This window comes from Anser cygnoides, chromosome 23, assembly GCF_040182565.1.
Source record: "Anser cygnoides isolate HZ-2024a breed goose chromosome 23, Taihu_goose_T2T_genome, whole genome shotgun sequence".
Classification (NCBI taxonomy): Eukaryota; Metazoa; Chordata; class Aves; order Anseriformes; family Anatidae; genus Anser; species Anser cygnoides.
Genome location: NC_089895.1, coordinates 3,211,278 through 3,237,123, shown reverse-complemented (window position 1 = coordinate 3,237,123; position 25,846 = coordinate 3,211,278). Strand labels below are relative to the sequence as shown.

The 25,846-nt window shown below is 51.1% G+C and overlaps 1 long non-coding RNA gene across 3 annotated transcripts; it reads left to right on the top strand.

The window, feature by feature from the left end:
* Positions 1-763: 763 nt before the first annotated feature.
* Positions 764-25,185, top strand: LOC136786863 (uncharacterized). Of its 3 annotated transcripts, XR_010826344.1 has the most exons (5): positions 764-952; positions 1,362-1,463; positions 4,047-4,138; positions 22,717-22,892; positions 24,719-25,185. It is a non-coding gene; the product is annotated as an uncharacterized lncRNA (long non-coding RNA). The 3 variants fall into 3 exon arrangements; XR_010826345.1 differs by lacking the exon at positions 1,362-1,463 and having other exon boundaries at positions 768-952; XR_010826346.1 differs by lacking the exons at positions 764-952; positions 1,362-1,463 and adding an exon at positions 1,474-2,826.
* The last annotated feature ends 661 nt before the right edge of the window (positions 25,186-25,846 follow it).

The window sequence follows — 25,846 nt, the reverse complement described above, 5'->3', positions numbered from 1 at the left end:
CGCACACTGGGAAGGCCAGCACGCTGCAGCAACCTCCCACATTTTCAAGCCCTCAGCTTGAAAAGCTTCTACAGATGCGGCCCAAGTTACGGGCAAGGTTTCTGTGGCTTCTCAGTATATAGCTGCTGGGTTGGGAAAGGGGAAAGGGCTCGGAGGATGGATTAGATGGGGCAGCAGCTGCTCGCTGTTCGTTTCAAGCTGGCAGAGACAGGAAGGAATTGCCTTCTGGCTGCGGGAGCCTGTCCATGGCGGGCCGTTGGCACAGCCCCTGTGCCAACGTTGACGGCCCGTGCTCTGAGACCTGCTGCCTGCCATTTGGCACGGCCCCATCTCTTCTTCCAGGTGAGCACGTCTGGTGTGAAGTCTTCATCACCTGCAGCAAATCCCCCCTGGACTTCCGTCGAGCTATGGCACAGCGATGTCTGCGTTACCTCCTCAGCACCCCGCAGCACTCAGGGCTAGGCACCCTGGGGTGCTGCAGCTGGTGCCTGCTACAGCTCCCCTCCACCCCAACCCAAACCCAAACCCCAAATCAGTGGTTCAGAAAGGAAAAACCCACCTCCTCACTGAAAAAAAATCATCACAGATCCTGCCCTTTGGCACTTGGACAGGGGGTGCGGGCACTGCTGCTTCCTATCAGGGTCGCATGCCTGTGGCTGACAGACTTCAGGGTGTATGGGAGGAAGGTGGGAGGGCTGCAAACGTGCACGATGCATGACGCCTTTGCACAATGCATTGGTGTGAGGAGAGGCATGAGCCCAGGTGCAGCCATTGCTCCATCAGGGTGCAGTGAAAGCACAGGGGCCGTGCTGAGGAGAGGTGCTGAGGGGCTGCTGCTACCGGGTGAGTGCTCCTGTACCAGGCTGGGGCAGGCGGCATAACTTGGAGATAGGGAGTGTTTAAACCCTGCACCGGCTCCTCTGACTCACCTGCACTGAGGAAAAGCAGCCTGGTATGTTTATTTTTCTTTTTTTTACCACACGAAAAGAGCAGTGTGCTGTGTCTCCCCTGTGCTTTGCCCACTCCCACACCCTCTAGGGGCTCAGCCACGAGCTAGGTCACCCTTGCCCCTTCCCTGGTGCTTTGTGACCCTGCAGGTGACACATCCCAGGGACCCGATTGCTGAACAGAGTGCCCCAACAGATGGGTGAGGAGTGGGTGCTCCTCTCTTATCCTCAGGGCTGTTTGTACAGATTTTATCTGCTCCCCCGAGGCCTGAGGATGGTGTGAGCGTGGGCTGGAGGGGCTGTCAGCCTTTGCAGGAGGTGAAACAAGCCCAAAACAGTGGGAGGCTTGTGCATTGTGTTCCTAAGTACCGGCACACCATGTCTATTTCTTGTTATTTTATTTTTTCCTCTCAGGTCAGAGCAAACTTACTCAGGAGCTCAGCATAAGAACATGCTTGAGGGCGTTGTGTGCAGCAGGAAGGGCCAGGGAGCTGGGCAGCACCTCGATGGGCAATGGTAGGGAGAAAAGCAGCGAAGGAGTCCTCTCAAAGGGAGGCTGGGTTGGGGTGAGGAAGGTGTTGGGAGGTCTGGGTTTCACACCTGAACGTGGGGCACAGAAGCCCTTCAGCAGGGGGGTTGGTTGTCAGCTGCTGAAGCGCAGCCCTGGCTGGGCCGAAAGGCAGCAGCTGGTGAACTGCGCCGTAAACCCCTGCTTGCGACGGGCAGCAGAGGAGGTTGAACTAAATTACAAGCAGGTTGTGATTTAGGCAGACAGCAGAGATGTCCTCCGCCTCAAACGTGAAATGTTCTGCTTCTGGAAAGTGAAGTCCTGAGGTAACTGTGAGGGGTGGGTAAGGCCTGGCAGGAGGCAGGATACCGCCATGTGGCTGCATGTCTGACTAGCTGAGGGGGGCACATCGGAGAGGAAGGGTTGTGGTGCCTGTAGTGACTCTGGTTTTAGGTGGCTGGGTCATGTCCTCTTTCACCAGAATATGTGGCAGCCTCGAAGTCCCCAGGGTGAGGGTAGGAGTGAGGGCATCCAGCCGCTGAAGGGGCACCGAGCATCATGGCTCCATTCTTTCTGCAGAAAGGCAAGCAGCTCTCAGTGACGGCTTTACTTTAACACCTGTTAGTTTATGTTCGGTGTTGGACTCAGCTCCAGGTGTGGGCACTCTCGTTCACCATCACCAAAGATCGCTGCAGGTGGGGGCTGTTGGTGGCTAAGTTCCCCCACCCAGATGAGGTGCTGTGAGGTTATTTATTATACCAGGCTGACCCCAGAGATGTGGAGGGGGTTGGGTTTTTCATAGCCTGGGTTGTGCAGAGTGCTCTTTTCCTTTCTTAAATGTTAATGGCATTTTCAATGGAATCTCTTAGTGCTGAGCGAGTACAAGGTGACAGCGAGGGAAGGTTGTGTGTCTGCGTTAGGACTTCAGGCCTTTCTAGCTGGTGGCTTCTGAGCTCCCAGGGGCTGTGTTGTGTTGGATGCAAAGAGCAGCAGAGACTTGATTCCTTTCTCTTGAACCCACTCCCCACCTGTTAGCTGGCTTGTGCTGGCTCCGGGGGGCCCTTTTCAAGGTGTGAGCCTGGGCTTCCCTTGAGCTATTTGCAGATAACAAACGAGAAGGGGGGGAAAAAAGAGCTGTGAGCTGATCAAGCAGTCAAAGCACAAGCTAATTGCCTACAAATGCCTGAGTCTGGACCCAAGTTTGTTGTCTCAGTGTTGAGCACAGCTTGTCAGAACAGCTCTGTGCTATGGGAGAGCAGTGAGAGGCTCAGGCTGTCCCGTGGTGGTGTTCAGGAGCGTGATGAGTTCACTGCTGCTCTGCTCTGCTTCAAGGAGGTTGCTTGATGGATGATGTAGTTTTGTCATGAGAGGGTGAGCGGCTGTGGTTCATCTCCTAGAGTGTCACCTGTGATTGTGATAATCTCCTGAATGTGATGCAGCCCAAGGCTGCTGAAGGATCTGATGCCTGTGGGGTTTCCTTTCCAGCTCTGTTTGGAGAGTGGAAAGTTCTGGGCCAGACAGAGTCCTTGTAAGCTGCAAGGCTGCACAAGAGAAAGCAGTGGCATGGTGGTGCTTTGGTTGTGTTTCATGTCTTTATCTGTTTCTGTCTAGACTCAGTCCAGGTCCTTGGGTGTAGTGACACTGCTGCCTGCAATCAGCTGAGATTGTGGGTCTGATCAAACTGTGTGAAAACCCAAGGGGCTTTTTCTCCTGCGAGTGCTGTTGAGCTAGCTCTGCTGCTCTGGCTGGTTCACAGTGCTCCCACTGCATGCTCTCTGGGGGGTGAACTGCTCCTGGTGGCAGTTTCTCAAGCTGCTGCAGAGACTGGAGAGCTGATTTCTTTTTTTTAATCCTTGCAGCCTTCCTGAAGGATTGAATTCCTCAGAGATTTAGAGGTGGGACCTGTCCCCTGCCCCTATTGTTCATGTACCTCTCGAAGGAGCTGAAGGGTAAACTCAGGCTACTGTGAATCCCTAGAATGACAGCGATGATAAATCAAGATATCTTGCCAGTGCTTTGTCTGTGACTTTAAGCTTTTTTTTTTTCTGCTGTAGAAATGGAAGTGACATCTGTGTCTAATGTGTGAGGCTGTGACCTCTGAAATCCACTGATGGATGCTGCCACAAGGCCCTCGTGCATCACTGAAGGCTGCTCTGCAGAGGCTCTGCCCTTGCTGTGCCAGCTGTTTTGCAGCCAGGGTGGGAGCACCGTGCGTGCAGGCACCCTCACAGTGTCCCAGGGCTCTTGCCTCCAGCTGGGAATGCAGGAAGGCTGCACTCATTGGGGCAGGTGTTAGGCTGGCCATGGTCAAGCTCATGTGGCAAGAGAAAATGTGCTCTGAACAGCCCCAGCATGTGCTTAGGCATGTGGTGTGGTGTCAGATCATCTCTGACCCCCCTAGTATGCTGTTATCAGCTTCTAGCTGCCACCAGTAGCTGGGCCTTTGCTTCTTTGGAGATTTAGGTTTAGGGCTGAGCAGTTGCTGAAGTGAGTAATAGGCTGGAGATAAGAGCGTGCCTCCAACCCTGGAAAGCACAGAAGGCACAAGATCAGAGACCAAGCTAAGCATTTAATTTAACCTGTTCTCCTAGGTTAGCATCATATGCTCCTGGAGAAGTCCACCGGTGCTTTCTGGAAAGCTTTCGCCCTTCTGTCTAATCTGCTGAGGCTGCTTCTGATAAAGGTGAGTGCAGAAAAGCAGACACAGCTACTTCCAGATGTGCGCTGACACCTAAGTTCCTCCTCTAGCGCTGCTGTGCTGACCCCATGCCTGCCGAGCTGAGGAAGCAGCATCCCCCTGCTGCTCCAGCACTGAATCCTCCCGGCCCACGCAGCAGCTGGCTGGGGACATGCAATGGAGCTGGGACGGGGCAGGCAGGGCTGCGCTCCCCTGTGCTGTGTCGTAAGGGGGGCGTTGGAGCTGGGCAGGCAGCAGCGGAGCAGGGATGAGCAAGGGGCCCCGTGAGGGAGGGCTGGTGGTGACTAGCCACTAACCTCGTGTGCGCTCAGCAGCCTGCAGTCCCATTTATTAGCACTTAAAACTTGCTGTCTCTGCTCCAAATGGAGTGTTTACAGCATTGACACGAACAGCTGTCCCAGTCAGCCAGATCATAACAAATGGGAGCTCTGGCTGGAGTGTTATTTTGCTGCAAGGGGGTAATACATCTTATTACTAAACAATGAAGCTCGTGATGGATGGCGACGAGTCTCTTCGCTGTCTTGCTTGATGATCACGCTGAAAAATAAACATAAAACGTAAGATGTTCCCAGGGATCTTGGCAAGGCCTTGCATTGTACCTAGTAAGAGACAGCTTTGAGGTTCCCTGGTGCCTTAGCTGCCAGGGGCTTTGCAGCAGGCTCTGGGTTATGCTGCCTTCTCTCCACAGTGGATTAGCTGGGAGGGATGTGGGGGTCAGGGAACAGAATTCAGGGATAGCGAGGAGGAGGAGGAAGATGTGCTGGCCAAATACATCTGCTGTAGCAGGAGCTGAAGACAATTGGAGCACTGCAGAGCTCTTGTCCTAGGCTCAAGACGGTTCAGGTACATTACCTACAGCTTGGAGTCATTGCAGAGATATCAGTGGGCTCTCGGACTGAGCCCTACAGGAGCCGCAGGGGGGTACTGGCTGGCTAAAGATTATGTGACTCGGATCTCCTACACGTGCCTTCACCCACGCTCCCTGCCCTTCACGCTCTTTCCAACCGCAAGGACTGCTGAATTTTCTTACCTGCTCTCCCCCACCACGGTGGTGTTCTATTTGTAAATGGTAACTGTGAAATGATTGGAATAGGTGGTGCTGTGATTTCACAACAAAGGAAATATATTCAGGTCACAAATGGGGCGAGCAGAGCAATGGGGACTGGCATCTCTTCTTTTGGGGGCTCTACAGCAGAGGTGCAGGGTGTGAGCTGCAGCACAATGGGGCTGACAGCAGTGAGGACTGGCACCGGGTGTGCAAGTGACACTGGTAGCGTCTGGAAGCCAATTAAAGCTTATTTAAAATATTAGCATATCAGCAGGCAGGAATTCTTCCGACCGGATTGATTTCACTAGGGGATCGGGGAATAGGGCCAGCGTTCAGCTGGCAGTTTTTCTTTCACCATGACTGCGTTCGTCACCTGAGCTGCCAGGGCAGGGCTGCGGTCTGCTGGAGGAGAGCAGCAGCGGGGCCGGCGGTCTCCTGGGGAGGGTAAGGCAGCACTGCACGCAGCTGCGGGAGCCGTGCCAGTGAGCGGACGAGCTCCCACTTGGGAGCCATGAAAGCAGCCAACAAAGGCGCTCTGTGTCTGTGCGTGTGTTTCTTCAGACTAGATGAAGGAGGGAGAAGCTTTTAAAAAAAAAAATCCCACCCCTGTTTTTCCCAACGAGTTCTCCCCGGTATATATTTATATTTAGTATCTATTTAGCAGAGAAGAGGGGAGGGCTGTCTGGGAAAGGGGGTTGCTGGAAGGGGGTGGGTTTGTAATCCAGACATTCAAAGACTGTCTTAAATAGAGCATTAATGGAAGGGGGAAGGTTGGAGACTGCAGCTTTCTATTTTGGTGAAAATGGAGCTTTCTGTGTGTGCCAGCTGCTGCCCGAGTGCGGGAGTGGTTGGTCACTGCACGGAGGAGCTTTCGTTTATGCATCTCTTCTCAGTGCACAGCACTCCTGAGAACCTTCCTGCTGTTTGGGGGGATTTGGGGGTCAGATCCTAAAAGGAAGAGTGAGCAGAGCTGGCTTACATGGAGTAATCCTTGTGTATGTGCCTGGGTGCAATGAGCGGCATTGCAGCTGGACTGGGAGCACACTTGCCTTTCTGCAGACAGCTGGAAGCAATCTGACCTCCAGATCTGAAAACTGCTGCTGGACACCTGATCTGGGAAACCCCTCACGGCTTTGCCTTTCCCCCAGGGTGCAAGCTGGGGCTTTGAGGCGCTGCTGAGCAGCGCCTGTCCCTGCTGCCTGGCTGTCTCCTGGGCTGGACCAGCTCAGGTCTCGTTACCAGTTGTACCCACAGGTGGGGAATCGAGTGTTGAAAGATTTGCTGAACATCAAACTGCAGCCAAAATCAGTGCTCCTCTTTTTTCTTCCTGTCAGGGTCGTCATGGTGCACTAGGAGACTTTTTTTCCTGACTGTTGGGTGGAGGTGAGTGCTGGGGCTGCCATGGGTCTGTGCCCAGTGGCTCTGCAGGCTTCAGTTAGCTCAGGTGCGTTTGCTCCATGGTTCAATCAAACCCCGAGCACATCGCGCTTGTTTTTTTGTTGGTCGATATCAATCTTTGAAAATTACGGCCAGGTTGCCCTGTTAGCATGGGGTGGAGAAGTGGCATGGACTTGATTTCTGTGGGTGGCCGCGGATAGGTGTGAAAGCAATTCCCAAGCAGCTGCATGGGGTAGGAGTACTCCTGGAGTACTGCATGAAGAGATCATGGCCACACATCCAAGTGAATTACAGACCAAACGAGGAGTTGACTAGATATATCTTTTGGGGGCCTGGGTACATGGTATGGCAAAAATTAGTCTGCAGGTCTCTGCACACCCACACTAGAAGTAGATGTACTGAAGTTGATAGGGAAAGTTAGTCTCTAATAACCGCCTATCAGCAAAGAAATCGTAGCCTGGTCCCCAGACACTGACTCTGACAATCATTTTGTGCTAATGCTTTAGCTAGCATGTCTGTCGCTCAAATATTTGCTGAGGGGGGTGAACTTCCCAGCTCGGAGGCTGAGCCTGCCAAGGAGGAAGATGGGAGAGGTGACCCGGGCTGGTGTCCGTGTCTGCACTCAGGGATTTTTGCCTCAGAAAAATGCAAATGTGCTTGGAACCAATTTTGTTCAAGAACGTGAACAGGCACTCAAAGGACCTTTTTTTCCCCTCTCCCCATGACTTCTCCTTCTCTAATTACTAGGATGAATGTGTAAACCCTCACACTGAAGTGTTCACAAGAGTGGGTTTACTCATTTTACTCTTTCTTGGCGTAAAAGGCATCTTATTAAGGAGGTTTTAATGTGTTTTTTTTTCAGCAAGAGACATGGATTATAAAGCTTTAGAAATAACTTGCATCTGGAAAAGCCAATTAATAAAACAAAAATTCTGATGCCATTTTCTCATATATTAACAATTCATAGATAATTTACAGTGCTCATGTCATTAGGCAAATGGACTTTAAATTGATTTCAGATTAGTGGGTTAATGATTTCCCGCAGGTATTGTTTCCGTGGGCAGCGTGCATGGTGTTATTTTCAATAAAGGGGTAGGTGTGCAGGAGCAAACTCCTGCCTCAGTAATTGAGGCACTGATGGGAGTGGTGGTCGCATCCAAATGCGGTATTGATCAGCGCAGAAAGTGCTGACTGCCTCCATCACTGTGGCAAGGAGAGGGTAAGGAAAGGACTCTGGGAAAGACTGCAGTCTTTGCATATTTCTCGTACAATAACGGTTTTGGTATGTGTTAACTCCAGGTAGCCGATTGAGACGGTGTTGTTAAATAACCTTGCAGTTTATAGTACTGGGGGAAAAAAAATGTATGCAGCTGAGTTCTGATTATAGCTGTAAGGGAACAACGTGTCCCCAGATTGATTAAAAACGGGGCGATGATTATGTGGCGCCTGAGACCAACCCGAGGGGGAGGCGCGGTGCTCTCCCATCGCTGCTGTGATGGCCAGGCTGTGTGCTGGGAGTCCTGCCTTACCCCCCCTCTGCTGCCAGCTTCTGTCCTTGCATGACTTTCCCCCCTCGTTTTTCGTCTTGGCCTGCCTGTAAAGGTTGTAAATACTTCAGGGGACGGGCTGACTGTCCCGTGTATGTTGACGTGGGGAGCTAAGGTTGGAGCCCTGAGGTGCTCGTGGAAGGTCAACAGTTGGTATTTCACCTTGGTCGACTTAGTTGCCAGGAGGTCCGGACTTGCCAGAGCAAACCTGGAGAACTCTAGTAGCACAGTTAGCCCTTCTGTAGGCACGTGATGGCGTTAATAAATTGATCTGGACTTTTTGTCTCATCACCCTAATACTAGAGGTATTAAAAAACGCTAATGAATTCCTCCTCAGGGAGATGTTGTCCCAGGCCCACAGCTGAGGCGGGGAGAGATGCCTGCCCAGGGCGATGGGACGAAATGGCAGTGCAGCAGGGAAGGGGACATCCCTCTGTGGGTGTAGTGCTGCCTTCTGCGAGCCCCGCGTTGCATGGGTGGGTTTTGTAGCGCGAGGCTGTCGATGCAGGACGGCGCCGCGCAAAGGTTGCGGTCTAAATTGGCAACACCCTGAGCAGTGCCGCAGGCACTGCTGTTCACTGCCACGGATGGGGAGGCTGAGTGCTGTGGAGGATTATATTTTGAGCACGATGGACAGTAACTCATGAATTAAATGGCTGTGGAAATGGATTTTGTTGGCAGTACATATTTGTGGAGTGCAGTCTCTCTGTGGCTGCCTGTTTACACAAACTCTATTGCTTCCAAGCTTTGTATTACAAAATTAAATTCCTCCTGCATTAAAAATTTATGTTGGATGAAAAGATCAGTGTATTGAAACTTGGTGAGAATATCCCCCTCCATGCACATACACACATCATTTAGGTGTACCTTTCCTCTGAATGCCGGCTGATGATCCAAATCATGCGAGATAAAGTTTATAATTACCTTCTGTCAGTGCTCTGTAAGAAGCGGAAAGGTGCCCTTAAATAGGGGGTGATCCCTATAAAGATGAAATTCATGCTGACTGAGAAGTCGTTATTGCATCCCTTAGCATCTCCTGTGCTCCAAAGGTGTTGAAAAGACTTTAGAGAGAGATTTATGGGAAGGTGCCTTCTCACAATGTGTTATTTTGGCTTCAAGGACACCGAAATTCTATCGCTTACTGCACAGAGCTACTTGTGTCAGTACACAATTCAGCTCATAATTATAGCCTTTCATCTTATTAGCATATGTAAGAGTTTATATAAGTTTTATCCAAACATTTTTAATTCATTAGGTGTTCTCCTTGTATCTGCTATGCCCTGGGGCATAAGGAACACTCTGCAGTTGTTTTTTTATGGAAATTAGACCTTAAAGACGCACGTAAATCTGTAGACATGGTTCTGCAATTTAAAAATGACTCTGTAAGATGCGTACAATGAAGGGAAATAAGGATTTAAAGCACCATCTTGGTAGAATACAGTTTATTTCGTGTATATTTTGCAGGGAAGCAGACCCAGCAGCACATCTTACAGTGATCCAATTATGAGAAGTGGAGGGAGAAGGTGGAACGAGCGGGTGGGAAATGACAGGGAAAGATGGTGGCAGTGGAGGTGAGCAGCAGCTTGAGGAAGGGACCCGAACTGGAGTGGGGATGAGGAGTTGGCGAGAAAGGCAAAGGCTGGAAGACCACTGGGATGAGGTCTTCAGCATCCCAGTAACACAGTCTTTGGGTTGGACCCGCCATGAGTGTTGTAGGGCTTGTGTGGAGAAGCTGGCTCTGAGCAAGGAGCACTGACCCTGCCCTCATCGTGCAGAAGGAGCCCCAGCCCTCCTTGCAGAAAATCATGTTAGTGCTGGCTGGCAGCGATGGTGCTGTGACTTGCTGGCTTTTCCTGGTGCGTGTGTTTCCCGTGGCCAGACGGCACCAACTCCTCTGTATGAAATCTTTTTTTTTTTTTTCATTAATTTTCAGGCTATTTATTTCTGCCTTCTTGGCTTGGGCTGCACGCTTTGAGTCTGGAGGAGCCGTGACCTGGAGGGACCATCTGTTTCTCTGCTGGCAGGCAGGAGGGGTGGGGGCCATAGAGGAAGGATGCAGCTTCTATGCTGCCGTTCCCTATGCCTCCTCACTGTCTGGGTAATTAAAAATAAAATTAAAAAAAAAAGTATTAATAATCCTGTCTCTCTGGTAGCTGTAGTGGAGTCAGCCTGTTTCTCCCTGCAGATGGAGAGAGAGGCTTGGGAGTGACCCGTTTCCCTCCCTGCATCAGAACCCCTCTGGTCAAAGAAGTGGCTTGGCAGCAGCGTGGATTTCCTCCAGCAGCTGCAGGTTGCAGCACATCCTGCTCGTGGGAGCCCTGGGGACAGACCCGGGAATGCCAGCCTTCAGAAGGACTTCGCTTGGTAACAGACCGCTTTGATTTCTGGTGGTCAGAGCATTGGTTATGGTCTTCAGAAACCCACGGAAAGGCTTCAGATCTAAACCCACAAAGGTTTTAAGCTCTCAATTTAGGAACTCCAGTGGCAGTTCAATGTTTTTGCTGATAGCAGCCTGTGAATGAAAGCCCCTGCCCCGCAGTGCTATCTCTAAGTATCTGTCACTCTGTGTGCTTAGCAGGAGCAAAGAATGGGAGATACAACTTCTGATTAATGCCTCCAGGGAGCTTCCGCAATACTGTTTTGCAAGCAATTGTCACTTAACATTAAGGTAAATACCTTGCAGCTATGAACTAGAAAACCTTTCTTCCTTTCCTTTTGGAAACAGCCTCTTGGCTTCACAAGCTCTTGCTAATGTTAAAACCACTTCTTTTTCTCTGCCAGCTCTGCAGCCGCCCTGCTGGTACCCCGGAGCTCGCCCCGAACTGGGGGCGGCCGGTGGTGGGCAGGGATGCTTAGTGCTGTGCCAGCAGGGGATTTAAACGAGAGGTGCTTCTTGGTGCCTCTGCCCTCCTTCCCTCTGCAGGAGGATGCTGCTGGCTAGCTGGCACCGGGTAGTGCTGAGTGGCTGGGTATGTAAATGAGCTCACTTTCATTAGGGAGCTTGGCTGTAAGAAAACACCATTAACTCCATCAAGGCTCATTTCTTTTAATACCTGTGTTCCCCCTGGAGACATCTAAGTTTCTAGGCTAATAATTTCTTATCAGACTCTGGTGACGTTTACTTAAGGAAGTTGCTTCAGGCAGGGAGACCCCACTCCTAATATTTTTTCATTCATTTCTAAATGATTTGGAGTCCTCTAATTATTATTGCTTCCCTCAAATGTTTAACTTCTACCTTTCCTCAGTGCCTCATCTGGCTCTCACTGCTATAACCCAAGCAGATTAATGCAGTCACCAACCCGCAACAAAATCCTTCTCACCACTGTGTTGGAAATCAAATGTTTTGGGGATCACTGCATCATTGCAGGCGATAATGGTGCTAGTACCTGCCCTGTGAAGGTGGTAGCGGTTTTCTCCTGTGAAGGACAGCACTGGCTCCTTGTCCTATCACCCCCTCCCAGCAGCCAGCAGCATGTCTTGTTCTGGCTCCTTCCGAGCAATGCAAACAATTACCGTTGTGTGGGAGCCACGACTGCCCGTGCTTTAACAGCATCGCAAATTACACTCGTAAATTCAGAGTGCAGCTAATTGTTGTTTTATGGAGTAGATGTTCTTCAGGAAAAAAAAAAATTTAATCTGTAAACACTCCGATGCCCTGCTGAGCACAGGACTGTTTATCTTCGGTGAGGAATAGCCTTCCAGAGCAACCTCGGTGCACGCCAGATCACAAACTTTTCAAGGGCAGTGGTGTTCCCCTGGTGTGGCTCTGGGCAAGCGGGAGCTGTGAGAGAGGTGGGTTTTGTTTGCTTGGGTTTTATTCTGGGATTTCACCTGCCCCTGGAGCAGCGTGCTTTGTGATTACGGTGTTGTTGCTTGTTCTGGAAACCCCTCTGGCCTGGCTGAGATGAGGGCTCCCCTGTGCCGCCCGCTGCCCTTGTGAAGGGGAAGATGCAGCTGGTTTGAAGGATTACAGTCAAAGTGGATGCGACTGGCTGAGGCAGGGGACAGATGTAAACCTCACTGTGCAATGCTGGGCAGATTGCTCTGCTAATTTGCAAGGATGCTGTTGCACCATAAACAGGTGCCTTAAGAAGGTTTCTGCCCTTCATCCTTCTTGAGCTTGTCCAAAGGATGGATGGGACACCCAGGAATGAGGTGCTCTGGAGCACCCGGTACCACTCTGCTCGCAAACGTAGCCCTTTAAGGAGCCACTCGGCTTCCCTGGCACTATCATTCTTCTGAGCCTTTTCTGCTTCATTCCTAATTGGATCCTCTGTACTCAATTGTCCTGATCTGCGGAAATGTTATGAGGATGAGGGTTTTGGCTTTTTTCTTTTCTTACAGTGATTTATTGTATTTTAATTCTGGTTTCAGTGTGCAGGCTTCACTTGGCAGGAGTGTGATTTGCAGGGAGGCAGAGTGTGGGAGGCTTTATAAATAAAATACCTGCTCTGTCTCCCTTCATGACCAGGGTCTGATCTTCGTTACTCCAGGGCAAACCTGGGAAACTTTCCACTAAAATTCAGGGTGGCACCGGCACGGTGCTGGTGTAGCAGAGATGAGAATCAGAGATGAGAATCCGTCTGCCTGCAAATTGCCAAGGCTGTAGCTTTCAGGACTCTAAGCAGGTGATCTACGTGCATTTTAATAACCGTAACCTTCACAGCGAGCGCACATTCTGCTGAGTGTGCAGACTGTAAACCTGCGCTGCAATCGCTGGAAAGGTTGTTTGTGGTAGATCTTGATATACTGTTTAGATTGGGCTTTGTTTGCTCCAGTGAGGCTTCGGAAGGGAATGATGTGCTAATTGAGTATTCAGCAAATAGCAGCTTCCAAAAGGTCCTTGTCTGGTGAGGTAGGAGATGCCCCTGAAAACACACTTACACTGGTTAGCACATGTGGCAGTGCCCTTGTGAGCCAAATGGGATCCTTTAATTATAGATAATAATAATAATAATGCTTTGAGCTTTGCAAGTGCTCTGCATGATGAAAATGCTCTTGGCCCTACCTTGTAATGAGGAAGCAGGTAACGACAGGGAGGTTTCCCTGGCTTTTGCCTTCAGTGCATGGATGGGGTTGGTGGGAGCCGTGCTGAAAGCACCATCTTCTGCCCACGTTCAGCTTCTGGAAAGGATGCCGCAAGGAGCTCTGGCATAAATGCCAAGATTGGCAAATGCTACGTGCTGCAGCGAGTGTTGCTGTACAGCTGGGCTGAGATCTGACACCACCCAACGTGGGACCAGAGGGTCTCAAAGCGGTGAGCACAGGGCCTGAGGTACGTGGCCGGGCGTCAGCTGGGCCTTTGTGTCTGTCTGCGCTGACTCCTGCTGTCACAGCTGCTCTTCCAAGGGAAAAAGCTCTGTACCCTTTCCAAAGGGGGCATTTGAAATGTAAACTTGAGCCCTGCTTTCATGTAAATAACATAACTTCTCCCTTTGTGGAGCCTGCTACAAGGTGCGCTCTCAGCTGGCAGCAGTGGAAGCGAGCAGTGACCTTTGTAGGAGGGGGAGAGGACGGGTCTTCCCAGGCGGTGTAGTGCTGTCACCTTGCTGTCGTTGGGTCCTGATCCTGCCTTGAGAGGAGAACAAGCAAAAAAAGGGCAAGAACAATCTTGGAGCACAGGCCCTGGTGTGGAGGTGGCTGGCAGCCCCACTGCTGCAGGGCTGGGGCCTGACCTCCTGTCCACCGCGCTGAGCAGCAGCACCAGGCCTCTGCTGCTAAACCAAGGGCTGTGGGGAGCCCGGGGGTTGGCTGTGGGGAGAAGGAGGCAAAGGCTTCACTCTGCTGTAGTCTCCAGGCAAAAGCATGTTTCTGTGGAAATTCAGCTTACGGAGAGGCTGGGGGGGAGCCAGGCTCCCCCGGCTGGCTCTTGGCAGGCGGTCAGAATGACGTGAAGGGGAGAAAATCTTCACCCGTCCCCTGCAATCCCATACGTGGTTTATAGGAGTCAGGTTTTATTCATGTTCTGAATGGGGGCTTACCCTGAATGCTGCCTGTTAGTGTGAGTATGCTCAGTCGTGTTTTTGTGGGGTCCCCTTGCTGCTGTCCTGGGCCCCTCAGAATCCCACTGCTGTACGTCTGCAGCTGAAATACCTCAGCTGTAACCTATTTCGCTTTCCTGGCAAAAAGTTTTCAAGTGGAGCACGAGGCTTCTCAGGCTGCGCGTGGGTGAATGTGAGAAAAGCCAACAAGGTGTTCAACTCAAGTAGGTCAGAAGAGGGAACCTGAATTTTACAGGAAACACTGATACGTGTGCTTTAAGTGATTTTATTCCAAATGAAAGGCAAATCATCTCTTTTTTTTTTTTTGAACCTCAGGTTTTCTAGATCTGGTTCTAAAAAAAAAAAGTCCCTTCCACCCCAAAAATAATCACCCAAAACCTTCAGTTTAATCAAAACATTTATCTTCAGTGGATTGGGTGGGAAGTGTTCCAAACTGATGCAATTTAAGCTCACTTCTAACATGCAATAAATGTGATTATTCAGCAGAGGAGTTGAGAATTACATATGATACATAACTCCTGTTGCCTTCCACAACCAGCACGAATGCAAGTCAGTAACTCCAAACCAAAATGCAGTGCTGTGACCTTGGTAATCCTGCAACCAACCTTCCCACCTGCTTTCATCTCCATCTTGTGTTACTTCCTAATTAACACCTTCGAGCACATGGAATTGGGGCCCCTTGCATAAACCCTTTGTGGAGTTTATCCGTGGAACAAAAGGCCCTTATTATGCTGTCTTTGTGGCTGCTGCGTGGGAGTGCTACAGGGTGTTTGGGGCGGGAGGGAGAGGGGGAAATGTGCTGCTGTGTGATCACAGATCTGAAGGCGTTCTCTGTATTAATGTAGCAGGTGCTCTGTTCTTTTCACAATAAGAAAGTCCAAGAAATAAGAGGTTTAGCTTAAGTCATCGATACAAAAAAAAAAAAAAAAGAAAAATATGCCTCCAGTTTTAGCACTGTAAACAAACGAAGTTGGGTGTATGTCTAAACAACTGCTGGCTTGCAGGCAAATAAATAAAAACCACTCAGGATGTGACATTTCCTCAAGAGGACTTCGCTTTGATTTACCTTCACTGAAGAGCAGAACATGGTGGTGCTAGCACGGCTGCCCCGGCCCTGAACTTTGCTGGCTACAGCAGGTTTGTGTGAGCGCAAAATGCTGGTCCCTGGGGAAAGGGACACGGCTGGAGCCGGCTGGTGAGGCAGCTGCCACGTGAGTCACTGCAGAGCTGCCTCTGCCCAAGTCCCTCCTCTGTGCATCCTTCCTGTGGCCTTTGGGGTTTTTGGGGTTAGGGCACCCATGGCATTGGGTGCAATTTGAAGCAAAGGGGCAGGAGTCGGAGCACTGCAAGCGAGGAGCTGGGAGCCCCCAGCCCTGTTTCATCCCTGGCAGCACTCTGGTCACCCTGCAGAAAAGGCTTTTGGCTGAGTATGTGGGAATGCAAACTTGAACAGACCTTTGGGGCAAGGACTGCCCGCAGAACAGGGCTCAGCAAGTGCAGGGAGCTGAAGCACAAAGCGCCTCCTTGACATTTTCCTTGTCTCCCCCAGAAACTGCTGGTTTATGGCTGTGAACAGCAGGAAGCGCAGGAGCAATTTCTCCTTTGACATTTAAATTGCAGACAACATTTCCAATTAAATTTCCCTTTTTTACTAGATGTTGTTTCAGGTGTATTAGCCGCTTTATTTTGTTAGAGTGGTTATTATCTGTTGTTGAGGCTGCTGGCAATGCAGAATCTGCTGACATTTTGGCAGGAAGGTCTCTGAAAGCATTGCCTGCTCTTAACCTTTGGGGGTGCGTGGGACTCTGCTGTTGGGCCTCTGCCAGGGCCACGGCTGTCTTCAAAACTCTGCCTCTGCTGGAATCTGCAACCCCAGCAAATCCAGCACGTGCTGGAAAGCCCTGGGGCTTTTCAACCACCCACCCCTCGTAGGGTCTTTGCCTGGGTGGGAGACAGTGGGGCCTCAGGGAAGGATGCACAGGGGAACACCAGACGTGCCCCCAGGATTGCCTTTCAGAAGGATACAGAATTGAGCCTAGGTATTTCCTAATGGATTTGCTTTTCATCTCTTTCATACTGCTGGCTGGATGAAGGTTTTCTTTTTTTGCGATGAGAGATGTTCCTTGTCAGGACTCTTAATCTGTGAGGCTGTCCAGATAAGCTTACAGACCTGGAAAAGCAGGAGGGGAGGAGGATGCAGCTAGTCAGGCAGAGCAGGAGGCTGAAGGAGAGAGAAAGAGAGGTTAGGAGAGGGTGAGTTATGTCACGTTGATCATCTGTGTTGCTTGTCCTGTTCTCCTAAGCTGTTGTGAAGTAGAACAAACTGGGTGAGCAGAAACTTGCTGGTCTCCTAGCATCAGGGGATGATGCACAGGGATTTAGCCCAATGACTTTTTTTTTTCCATTGCACTGGGGCAGGGGTTTAGTTTGGAATAGCTTTACTGAGCCCTGCAAGGCTGAGGCTGCGGCATTACCCAGAGAGAGCAGGAGATGTGCAGGGATCAGCTGCGTGGCTGTTCCTGGCTTTGTGACGAGCGTGTTGTAGGGATTTCACTTTGCAGGGAGCTGTGTAGTTAAATCCCCTTCAGCCTGCTTGCCTGGTGCTGCTCATGTAAGTTACTTTCTCTGCTGCTGGAGGCAGCTGTGGTCCTGGCGTGCTAGGAGAAAGGAAAGCCCTTTGCAGCGGCAGGGTGGTGAGGACCAAGGCAGCTGCCTTCGCTGGTTCCTCTGAAGGCATTTGGGTTGGGGGAGGAGGGCTGGCAGCACCCGTGGTGGTGCTCTGGATCTGAGCTGGAGCAGCTGTCTTCAGTTCCTGGCAGGTCTGGAGGCCAGGGGCTAGGTGTGTGATGGGGGGATGCCTTTGGAGGCTCCCTCCCCACACACCATCAGTGGGTGCCCAGCCCTGTCCATGTGGCCCTGCGGGACAGAACGGATTTGCTGCATGTCGGCTCTGAAAATGTCCTGAGCTCAGTCAGCTCTGCAAGTGCTTCCTGCCTGGCTTAGATCTGGAGAGATGTCACTGGGCCTTGTTAACCGCACCAGCCAAGCAACAGAAGGCCCAATTTATCTTCTGCGTGTATCAGCTCATCCAGGTAATCGTTACCCAGGACAGGGGCAGACCCCTGCTGGTATTTAGGGCAAATGGGGCATCCACACCCCCGGGATTGTCACTTGCTCTAATCAAACTTGGTATTTCTGCTGACGTTCTTCACATCTGCGTAACATCTTCTGTGTCAAAGTCCTGGAGCGCTGATGAGCGTTAATTATCTGCCTTTTTTCATCACATCCCTATGGGGTAATATTCCTCAGTTTAGAGATAGGAGCTTAGAGGCACCGAGAGACTAAGGTCAAGAGGAGAGACGTGTGGAGAATGGTAATACAGGCCAGTAAAGCATTTTGAAACATAAATTCATTCTGATTCTGAAGGAGGGCCAGAAATGCTGAATTACCTGTTCATTTACCAACTTCCCTAGCCACAGGAGCAGCTTGCTCCTTCCTGATACGGGGCAAAAGCGTAAGCAAGAGGAGCACTGCTCCCAGGTGGCTCCCTTAGCAGGGCACGGGACTGGCCAACAGGGCAAGAGAGGTCTGGGGCTTGAGATGCACAGCAAGAATGAAATGCAATTTATGAAGGCATAGACTTAAATGAATTGGTTCATTTATAAAAATCAACTTCTCCAGGCTACTTAGCTTTTTGATGTCTCACCAGTATTTAATTGTCTTAACTTGATCTTAATAGAATTATTAGGTTTTATATCTCTGTAGATCTTGAGATTTATTTCCCAGCTCTCAATCTATTGGCCTGTGGCAACACTTCTGCTTAGCTTTGATTTGCGGGGGGAAAAGTTATTAGGCCAGTGAGCGGTTCTGCATTAGCAAATGGAACAGTTCCTAATCAGCTCATCTGTTTTGTGCTGCAGACTTTAAATGAAACATTGCTTTGGCAATATTTACCAAAGTGGATGTTGTCTCGATGAGTTAATTATCCTCCTTTGTCATCTTGGAATGGCCTCTGTACCTCGAGATTGCACGTCTGAGTCTTGCTGTCCCCCTCTTCTCGAATAAAGCTTGAGCAGTGAGACTGCCTGGGGACTCGAGGCAATGCGGATCCAGGCAGGTTGCATACGGTCGGGTCACAAAGAATCACAAAATGAAATGCAGAGTGAGAGCTGGTGAATGGATGGCACTAGTGAAGTGAGGCAGGAAGATAAAGACTGTGGGTTTCAGTGCTTCTCTTTTCTGAAACCCTGAACTTTGTTTTGAAACCATCTTTGTTTTGTTTTGGTTTAGTTTGGTTTTTTTTGTTTGTTTTTTGCTCTGCTTGATACAGAACAGGGTTTTCTGGCCTCGAGCCAAGATGAAAATCTCTTTTCATACCTGCCGTGGTCAATGGCTAAGTTAAAGCAAACAAACTCCCTGCGTCAGCTGCATGCCCAGGCTGCCAGTGTGTGAGGTTTTGGCTGGGAAAGGAGAGATTGGCCCCATATCTTCAAGGATCCTGCTGCTTCGAGAAGGGGAAGGCATCTTGGGACACCAGTAGATTTAGCTAGTATTAACAGCAGGGGTCAGTGACAGGCTCTGTCTGTAGCTGATAAGTGAAAGAACAAGCTCAGAGCTGCAGGTCAAGAAACAGCAGTTGTCATTACCCTAGAAGCACTGATAACATAATCCTTTAATAATACCAACATAATACCGGCAGCCGTGGGCAGGGAAAGCTTGAAAAGCTGGCCCTGAATTTGGTGTGGAGTCCCATGGGAGGGGATGGCTGGCTGAGTGCTTTGCTAGGAAGGATGCTCAGCGTGTGCCCTAGTGATTTCCCCCACCCCAAAGGGAGCGGTGCAGCCTGTGCTCCTACCTGTGCCCCCAACTGTCCTCAGGGCTTTGCAGCTTTTCAGAAGTGGGGAGTTTCAGCAGAGAATTAGATTAAAAAATAAATGTGTAGCTTGCCTTTTGCTGGATATGTTGTCCCTCAGCCCTCTGCCCCCCACTTAAGAAAATATTGCCCTCCAGATTCAATCCTGTTGCCCATTATTCATGAGGTCATTACTGTTTAATTTAATCACCAAATGTCAGCTCAACCCCATTTATTCTGCCAGCTCACTGGAGATTTACCTATTTATTTTACATTTCAAATGAATTGCTCATTATTCTGTCATTCTGGGATTTTATTCTGTAATTTATTTTGCGGGCCCTGACAAGTTGAAAATGAGCCCTGGTTCTCTCCTCTCTCCTGCATGTTAATCGCCGGGCCCACGGTTCAGCCCTTCTCTTGCAGGACCGAGGGACCTGACCCAATATTCAGCGAGGGAAGGGAACCGGGCTGTGTAATCTCACAACTGCTGTTGCTGATTCAACTGCGACAGAGAGACGCTTTTTTTTCTTCCCTCACCTCTCAGGTCAACGTCAAAGGACAAATTACCCCGTGCAACGTGCTCCTGAAATACCCCCCGGCGGTTCAGAAGTGCACGGCGTCCCTTCTGGCGCGTAGGCGTGGGTGTGGATGTGCCGTTAGTCCCCAGAGCAAAGGCTGTGAAATGCAAGCGTTGGAGAATGCGCTGTTTCAGGGTGTAAATCAGCCTTCTGGTTTTGAGGTTAGGATGAGGTGGTCCCTGCTGAGGGACTGTCCTCACGTTGCCTCCTTCCAGCTCTACTTTCCTTTCCTTTGCTCTTGTTTCTTGTCCCGTGTTGGTGCTGGAGAAGGCGCTCTGCTCCAGTTACACGTCCCCAGGCTCCCGTGGTGCCCCGGTGCCTGGGTCAGGTCTCTCTGTGCCCTGTGGGTCGCTGTGCCTGCAGCTCAGCTCCTTGCAGATGGGTTGTGGTGCTCGTAACTCGTCTGCGTGCCGCCTGGGTCCCATCCTGCCCCCGCCCTGTCCAGCCTCATTCTGCTTCCTCGTGCAGAACACCATATTATGGAAAACCAATTTTCTGTCTGGATTAGCTCTTTATCTGCCAATTGAGCACTCCGTGCTATCTCTGTTACCCTGCGAGCTGCTGGGACCCGTGGGCCCTGCACGTTGCCCTTTCATTATCCGGCTGAAGATCAGCTCTTCTGTGCTGGAGAGAAGACTTAAGGAAATGCACAAAAGGCAAAAGACACTGGTAGGCACTAGAAAGAGCAAGGGGAAGAATTCAGAGGACACGAAGGGGGATTTCAATCTTCAGGCTCATTTCTTGGTGGAAAATAAGCCGAGCATGCGCTCAGCCCGGTGAGAGCCAAGAGCAAAAAAAGCCCACTGGGTTTGTCTTTGTGATGCTTTCCCTGACACTGGCACAAACCCAGAGCGCCTCATTGATTTTCTGTTTTGCCCAGTCTGGAATGAGCAGTGTGAGATTGCTCCTGTTTGCTGGGCTGAGTTATTGCCTGCTGCCTCCTGTGAAGTTTCCTGGCAGGTGCAAGAGTTGGACGGGGTAGATCCGCCTTGTTTTGCTGGTTGTCTTTTCCCCTGAGCTGCTGTCTCTGGCCATTCACACCCGTTTCAGCCTGGGTCATCCAAGGGCACATCTGGGAAGTCACTGCTTTGCAGGGCTGCGGTGGGAGCTCTTGTAAGAGCACCTTAAACACGCAAAAGTGACTCTGGTGCTCTTCCCTGGGAGCCCTACCACGTCCTTGGGTCTGGGTCGAGCTGTGCCCTGCCTGGAAAGGAAACTTCCCTTGCTGATGTGTGCAAAATGCCTATTTCTGGTGTTCCTCAGCGCGGGGAGGATGGGGTGGCTGACTGTCAAGTGCTCATTCTTGTGAACAATGACTCGGAAAGAATAATTTTCCAACTGGATGTCAGGCGTGTTTATTCCTGGATATTTAAGTGCTCTTGACTTGGCCCTAACTGAATTTGTGTCCCGGCATTTTTCTTAATTATTCTCTCTGATTCCTCCGTGTCAGTGTGCAGTTGAAGATTAATCGGGGAAAACAGTGGTATGCATCCTGCTTGGAGGCCGTGGATCACTGCGTGCATCTTGCAGGCTCCAGGGAGGAGCCCAGTTACTTCTGCCCTTGTCCCCCCCCCTCCCGAGGTCACCCTTCTGCGTCCCTCCCCGCGCCACCCAGGGATGCTGAGCACCCCTCCCGGAGCGGGGTGGCAGCGCTGGGAAGCATGCTGGGCTGAGGGGGCTCCCCAAGCATCTCCCCATGCCCTGGCTCTTTGGGGTGTGATGGGGAGGGTGTTCAGGCCATCAGTAAACCTTCAGTGGGTGGCTCCTGTCCTGCCTGGCTAGGTCCTGCTGGAGGAAGGCCTCTGGAGCCCTGCTGAGTGCTCCTGGCTCTGCTCTCAGCTGAGCGTGGCGTGACAGATAGAGGTTATTCCTGCAAATGCTCCTTGCTGCCATTAACAAGTCGTTAATGGTGCAGAGAGCCCGTGCCAATCCTTCAGCCTGGCTTGGGCGGTTGCGTGGCAGCGTCCCTGCTTCCGCGCATCTCCTGCTTCCGCGCATCTCCTGCTTCCGCGCATCTCCTGCTTCCGCGCATCTCCTGCTTCCGCGCATCTCCTGCTTCCGCGCATCTCCTGCTTCCCCACATCTCCTGCTTCCCCACATCTCCTGCTTCCCCTGTGGCTGGGAGAGCAGCGAGGGGCTGGGGGGCTGCTGCGGGGGGGCTGAAGACATTTAGAGGTTTAAGCTCCTTGCTCTCAGCACAGGCAGGAGCACAGCCGGTGTCCCTCTGACAGCCAGGGGATGCAGGGCTCTGGATCAGTTGCGGTGCTGCAGGCGAGCACTCGCTTTCGGCTCATTTTCCCCAACCCTCAGCGTTCCCGGACAGAAGAGGAAAGAGAGGAAGAACCTTTGCTTGATTCAGCAGGCCGGGTGCTGGTGGGGTGGCTGTTTGATGTCGCAAAGCTCCGTGTGCCTCTTAACTGTAAAAATGCCTGCTTCTTTTGAAGCTACGTAGGCAGCCGCATTACTGAGAGCACTAAGTACGAAATAAAGCCCCTCGACATCCTCCCTGCTGGTAACACATTGTGCGAAGCTTTGCTTTCGTTTAAAAGAAGCGAAGAGCTTTGCTTTTCTGCCAATAGAAGATGCATTTCTCTGGCAATCGGCATAAAATGAATCTATTTAAATAGAGGTAATTTGGTGCAAAGAAATTGATTTTTCTATCACAGTAATGTTGAATAACGTTACTTTCTTTAAAACTTAAAAGAAAAAAAAAGGGGGGGCTACAGTTTGGCATTTTGCATTGTTGTATACCTGTTTGCCTTCGTGTTTTGTGTAGCCTGTCTCAAGGGGATCTTGCTGTGCCTTTTTTTCCCTGATAGATTTACTTTTGCTGTCCTGTTTTGCATGAGAAATGCCTGCCTAGTTAGTCTAACCCCGAACTCCAGAAATGTTCATTTAATTCTGGATGATCCCACTTCTAGGAATGGCAGGGTAGCATAGGGATGGCAACAGCAAGGGCTTGGACACCTACGAGGTCTGGTAGAGGATGAAGGGACTAAGATGGTTAAGTCCCTTAGGGACTAAGATGCAGCTGAGCATTTTAGAAAGTGTCTGAGGTAAGGGGATACTTGGTCAGCTTAGGCTGTGGAGCTGTACAGCTGGCTTATCCTGTCTCACTTCTTCCCCCTTTACCAACAGGGTGCTATCACCTGCGAAGTGGCTTCATCCCTTCTGCCTCAGCAAGTGCTGGATGGGGCGAGGACAGCAGGGAGCAGAGCAGCACCCACTGGGGACAGCAGGTGGGGATGGAGCTGACCCTAATGCATCTCCTGTCCTGATGACGGCTCTTTACTGACAGAGCTTTGAGCTTGAAGGTAAGAAGTGAAGGGGAGGGTTGGATTAGGGCTAAAAAAACACCAGATTCTTTCTTTTCTTTTTTTTTTTTTTCTATTGGCAAACCTTTCAAACTTACCTCTGTGGCCTGGCTAGTCTAATGATGAATTGATTTTCTGTGCCTTGGTGGATTTTATGGAAGCCCTGACAACGTAAGGCACTTGATTTGGTTGATAAGAAGTGGGCTGGGGGGTCCAGACTGGGATCTGATCATTGCAGCATCACTGGTGACTTTCTGAGTGGCAGATTTCCCCATCACTGGTGACTTTTTGAGTGGCAGATTTCCCAATAACCTGGGGAACCCTGCTCAGCTTGTTTCTGAGGTGCCCCCGATTAGCTGGTGTTTGGGGTGAAATCCCCAGGTTTTGGTGGTTGTGGATGCAGGAGTGGGGAGCTGGGCGGCCGTGGGGAAGGGAAGAGCGAGCCTCCGGATCAGGATCTCGCTGCTGCCTCAGCAGATGTGCTGCTGGCTCTGGTGCTGACGTCCCACTGTCATGCTGAAGCTTAATAATGTTTGGCAGCAGCTAATTAACACACTAACAACGACTTTGTGCCAGGAAGCTGCACGGCCCCTGCAGATCTGGATGCTCTGCCCTACGGGGGGAGGCTGGGGTCCCTCTGACTCCAGTGAGTAATAGGAACACCACGGGACACTAGGGGTGGGCGTAGGGCTCTGGCTGCTTCTGAAAAAAGGTCACCACTCGTACTCGTAGATGGCCGAGGCTGCAGCCTGCGGGCGCGATGGGGACTGGCTGAACGTGGAAAGATCGGTGAACGGGCCTGTGCTGGAAGCTGGGCAGTCAGGCTTATCAGAAGCACTGCCTCACCACTTGCCTTGTCCATGAGCCGGTAGGGTTTTGGTACGCCCTGTGAGCTGTCTGGGCTCGTGGTGGTTCCGACCTGTCCTACAAAACGGAGCTGGTGAAGGTGCTGTGCAGGTGGGGCTGAGTTCCCTGGTTGTACAGGGTCGATAGTTTGAGTGCTGCGGCAATGGGCCTCCTGCAGAGCTTCTGAGGTTGATGGAAACCTTCTCAGGCTTTGGCAGGCTCTAGAGTTATGGGGTGCCCAGGGAACCACGTGCCCCCCCTTGCACAGCAGAGCTGGACATGAAGCTGAGCCCCTCCCTGACAGCCGCAGCGCCTCAGACACGTCCTGCCCCATTACAGCATCTGGGCAGTGAGCTGCTCCGTGCTCCGTTTCTGGAAGGGCATTTCCCCTTGGGGCTGCCACAGGGGGCTCAGCCCAGCCCCGTTCCCCGCACCATCGCTCCGTACCCTTCCCCAGGCCGCTGGGGGAACAGAGGGCTCCTCCTTGCTCCCGTGGAGCTGAGATGCTGCCTGCTGCTCCCGGCCCCGGAGCTGAAGTTGCTGGCAGCGGGGTGCTGCCTCTCCGTGCCTTTCATGAGAGCCCTTTCTTCTCAGTAGGGCAAACAGAAAACCCATGACCCCCTCTACTGGCAGTCATCGCCGGCTGAAATATTATTTTAAGCCAATATAAATTCATTCACATCAGCGAAATGAGGAGGCAAGGGTTTTCCTTGCTTTTCCCATTAAGAATAAATCTGCCCTCTGAGACAGCGCTTTTACATCCCTTACTGAACCTCTGCTGCCTGCAGCAGGATCGCTCCCTGTTCTGCAGGGTGAGCCGTGCTTGCTGAGCACCCTCTGCTCTTTCTGTTCCTGCTACAAGGAGTGTGAAATGCTCCCGAGTCACCTGTGCTGGGCTCCTGGGACTGGCAGTGTTTCGTCTCTGCTGCTGACAGTGGGAATAATCTCATTTCTTACTTAAATATCCCTTTTCTCCTCAGGTGCCTGCAGGGTGCGGGGACAACCTCTGCTCCAGCAAACCAAGAGTCAGCCTTGTCTGGGACAGCCAGAGGATGCTGGGACACGACTTCGAGAATAGCTGAGACTTCAGGAAGAATTTTTTTTTGTTGGTGGGGCTATTTTACCAAAGGGGATTATTCTGCTAATTGACTTAATTTAGTTAATTTGAGGCTGGGAGCTGCGCTAATCTGTGCTGAGGGGGGAGGCAGCCAGCAGCACGAGGTCTGTGCTTGTGTGAGCCGGGCTGCAGGACAGCACAAACATTTTGCAGGACAGCACAAACATCTTGCATCCTCCTCTCTGCTGCGATAGACCCTCTGGCGAACTGCAGAAAGTGGTAGGAGCCTGGAGGGGGCTGCTCAGGGCAGAGCTCTTATCTAGAGAAAGAGGGGCTAAGTAAAAGGTAGTGCTGTAAGGGCAAGGTGTGCAGGAGCGTGGTCTGTGGTATGGTGGGAAGGGAATTTCAAGAGGGATTTGGTTAATTTATCACAAGCATTGTCCTAGTGCAGAACTGTTTTTGTTGTCTTTTGTTTAAGAGAAACTTTGGAACTTCCGAGTTTCAGATACCTTACTCCTTTGGGTTATTTTTAGCTCGCCCTGACAGTGGGATGAAAGCATCCTCCTGGCCTCTCTAAACGAGGAGCTGCTTGCTTCTCTTTGCTGGGTCTGTTTTATAGGTGGAGGAAGAGAGTAATGGAGCCAGCGAAGCAATTTTCTCTCTCTCTGTGTGGGGCTGTTTCATGGCAAGCCCTTTGTTTTTAGCCTGGCGGTGAGGAGCAGCACTCAGCTGCAGGATTTCCACGGAAGAAATGATGCAGTCTACAGCCTGGGCTTTCTGGGTGTCCTCCCACGTGCCCAAGCTGCTTTCTGCTTATGCTCACATAAAGGTGTTGAAGGAACCCACTCCACCTGCAGAGAAGGTGGTTTTTTTGTTTGTTTTTTTTCACATGTGCTCTCTGGTCAGTGGGACTGGCTGGCCCTTATCCTCTTCTGCTGGCAGTGAGAGGAAGTCTCTGGTCTGAAAACTGTGTGCGTGATACATTCGTGCTCCTTGGCACTGACAGGAGAGCACAGACCTTGTGGTTAATTGACTTAGCCACGAAAAGTTG